We start from the raw sequence: 4,050 nt of genomic DNA, 5'->3' as shown, positions 1-4,050 counted from the left end.
ATGCTTCTTTTGGGCATTGAACGCCCAAAACAGACTTTTACTGGCGTTTTCTTGCCAGTGAGCTTTTTTTCTCTGTTTTGTGTGAAGAATCCTTTTGTAAACCTGTAAACTTATACAATTGACTCTTTACCTTAGTATCAATGAACTTTATATAAACAAATAAAATCAAGAATAGGGCAAAATGCTTAGAGGAAGTGATGCCCCATGGCTGGGTTGCCTCCCAGCAAGCGCTTCTTTATTGTCTTTAGTTGGACCTTGCTGAGTTTTTAATCTAGCCTCAGCCTTGAGCACTCTTGCTCAACATTGCCTTCAAGATAGTGCTTGATTCTCTGTCCATTAACAATGAACTTCTTATCACAATCAATATCTTGAAGCTCCATATAACCATATGGTGATACACTTGTAATCACATATGGTCCCCTCCACTGGGACTTCAGTTTCCCGGGGAATATCCTGAGCCTAGAGTTAAACAACAGAACCTTTTGTCCTGGTTCAAAGATTCTAGATGACAGCTCTCTGTCATGTCACCTTTTTGACTTCTCTTTATAAAGCTTGGCATTTTCGAAGGCAGTGAATCTGAATTCCTCTAGCTCATTCAGCTGGAGCAATCTTTTTTCTCCAGCTAGTTTGGCATCAAAGTTTAGGAATCTGGTTGCCCAGTAGGCCTTATGTTCCAGTTCCACGGGCAGGTGACAAGCCTTACCATACACAAGTTGGTACCGAGAGGTCCCTATAAGAGTCTTGAATGCTGTTCTGTAAGCCCACAGAGCATCATCCAAGCTTCGTGCCCAATCCTTTCTACGGGTACTTACAGTTCGTTCCAGGATTCTTTTTAGTTCTCTGTTAGAAACTTCAGCTTGCCCATTTGTCTGTGGATGATATGGAGTCATCACTTTGTGGCGAATCCCATACCGGACCATGGCAGAGTAAAGCTGTTTGTTGCAGAAGTGAGTGCCCCCATCACTGATTAGTACCCTAGGGACACCAAACCTGCTGAATATATGTTTCTGGAGGAACTTTAGCACTATTTTAGTATCATTGGTGGGTGTGGCAATGGCCTCAACCCATTTTGATACATAGTCAACTGCCACCAGAATATAAGTGTTTGAGTATGATGGTGGGAAAGGCCCCATGAAATCAATACCCCATACATCAAACAACTCAATCTCCAAGATTTCTTGTTGAGGCATGGCGTAACTGTGAGGCAAATTACCAACTCTCTGGCAACTGTCACAGTTACATACAAACTCTCGGGAATCTCTGTAAAGTGTAGGCCAGTAGAAACCACATTGGAGGACCTTGGTGGCTGTTCGCTCACCTTCGAAATGACCTCCATATTGTGACCCATGGCAATGCCATAAGATCCTTTGTGCTTCTTCCTTAGGCACACACCTACGGATTATGCCGTCTGCACATCTCTTAAAGAGATAGGGTTCATCCCACAAGTAGTACTTTGCATGAGTAATTAATTTTTTCTTTTGTTGCCTGCTGTACTCCTTGGGAATGAACCTTGCAGCTTTGTAGTTTGCAATGTCTGCAAACCATGGTAATTCTTGAATGGCGAACAAATGCTCATCCGGAAAGGTTTCAGAGATCTCAATAGAGGGGGAGGACGCCCCTTCCACTGGTTCTATCCGGGACAGATGGTCAGCCACTTGGTTCTCTGTCCCTTTTCTGTCTCTTATTTCTATATCAAACTCTTGCAGAAGCAACACCCATCTTATGAGTCTGGGTTTTGAATCCTGCTTTGTGAGTAGATATTTAAGAGAAGCATGATCTGTGTACACAATCACTTTTGATCCTACTAAGTATGATCTAAACTTGTCAATGGCATAAACCACTGCAAGCAATTCTTTTTCTGTGGTTGTGTAATTTTTCTGGGCATCATTCAAAACATGGCTAGCATAATAAATGACATGCAGAAGCTTGTCATGCCTCTGCCCCAGTACTGCACCAATGGCGTGATCACTGGCATCACACATTAATTCGAATGGTAATGTCCAGTCTGGTGCAGAGATAACTGGTGCTGTGACTAGTTTAGCTTTCAGAGTTTTGAACGCTTGCAGGCACTCTGTGTCAAACACAAATGGCGTGTCAGCAGCTAGCAGGTTGCTTAGAGGTTTTGCAATTTTTGAAAAATCCTTTATAAACCTCCTATAGAATCCTGCATGCCCCAGAAAGCTTCTGATTGCCTTAACATTGGCAGGTGGTGGTAATTTTTCAATTACCTCTATTTTAGCTTGATCCATCTCTATTCCCTTGTTTGAAATTTTATGTCCAAGGACAATCCCTTCAGTCACCATAAAGTGACATTTTTCCCAGTTTAAAACCAGGTTGGTCTCTTGGCATTTTTTCAAAACCAGTGTCAGGTGATCAAGACAGGAGCTGTATGAGTCTCCATTTACTGAGAAGTCATCCATGAAGACTTCCAGAAATTTTTCCACCATATCAGAGAAAATAGAGAGCATGCATCTCTGAAAGGTTGCAGGCGTATTACACAGCCCAAAAGGCATCCTTCTGTAAGCAAATACTCCAGATGGACATGTGAATGCTGTTTTCTCTTGATCCTGGGGATCTACTGTAATTTGGTTGTAGCCTGAATAGCCATCCAAAAAGTAGTAATAATTATGACCTGCTAGTCTTTCTAGCATCTGGTCAATGAATGGTAAAGAAAAATGATCCTTTCTGGTGGCTGTATTGAGCCTTCTATAAACAATACACATGTGCCACCCTGTAACTGTTCTTGTAGGAACCAGTTTATTTTTTTCATTATAAACCACTGTCATGCCTCCCTTTTTAGGGACAACTTGAACAGGACTCACCCAGGGGCTATCAGAAATAGGATAAATAATCCCAGCCTCCAGTAATTTAGTGACCTCTTTCTGCACCACTTCCTTCATGGATGGATTTAGCCGCCTCTGTGGTTGAACCACTGGCTTAGCATCATCCTCCAATAGGATTTTGTGCATGTATCTCGCTGAGCTTATGCCCTTAAGGTCACTTATGGACCACCCAAGAGCTGTCTTGTGTGTCCTTAGCACTTGAATTAGTGCTTCCTCTTCCTGTGGATTTAAAGCAGAGCTTATGATCACTGGAAAAGTATCACCTTCTCCCAGAAATGCATATTTCAGGGATGGTGGTAATGGTTTGAGCTCGGGTTTAGGAGGTTTTTCCTCTCCCTGAGGAAATTTTAGAGGCTCTTTCAATTCCTCTGAATCCTCTAGGTCAGGCGGAACATCTTTAAAAATGTTTTCAGCTCTGATTCGAGACTCTCAGCCATGTTGATCTCCTCCACTAGAGAGTCAATGAGATCAACTTTCATGCAGTCTTTTGGTGTGTCTGGATGCTGCATGGCATTGACATCATTCAACTTAAACTCGTCCTCATTGACTCTCAGGGTTATTTTCCCCTGTTGAACGTCAATAAGAGTTCGTCCAGTTGCTAGGAAAAGTCTTCCTAGAATAAGAGTAGCACTCTTGTGCTCCTCCATTTCCAGCACAACAAAGTCAGTAGGAAAGGCGAATGGCCCAACCCTGACAATCATGTCCTCAATCACGCCTGATGGGTATTTAATGGAGCCATCAGCAAGTTGGAGACATATCCGGGTTGGTTTAACTTTTTCAGTTAAACCAAGCTTTCTGATGGTGGATGCAGGTATTAGGTTGATGCTTGCCCCAAGATCACATAGGGCTGTCTTGGTGGAATTACCCTCTAGTATGCATGGTATCAGAAAGCTTCCGGGATCTTTAAGCTTTTTAGGAAAGCTTTTCAGAATGACTACACTGCATTCTTCAGTGAGGAGAACTCTTTCAGTTTCTCTCCAATCCTTCTTATGACTTAAGATCTCTTTCATGAACTTGGCATAAGAAGGTATTTGCTCAAGTGCCTCTGCAAACGGAATCTTAATTTCAAGAGTCCTGAGGTAATCTGCAAAGCGAGCAAATTGCTTATCCTGCTCCTCTTGGCGGAGTTTTTGAGGATAAGGTATCTTGGTTTTATATTCCTCAACCTTAGTTGCTGCAGGTTTATTTCCTACAGAAATGGTTGAAG

The sequence above is a fragment of the Arachis hypogaea genome, chromosome 12 (assembly GCF_003086295.3).
Source record: "Arachis hypogaea cultivar Tifrunner chromosome 12, arahy.Tifrunner.gnm2.J5K5, whole genome shotgun sequence".
Taxonomy (NCBI): domain Eukaryota; kingdom Viridiplantae; phylum Streptophyta; class Magnoliopsida; order Fabales; family Fabaceae; genus Arachis; species Arachis hypogaea.
Note: the sequence above shows the minus strand (reverse complement) of the source record.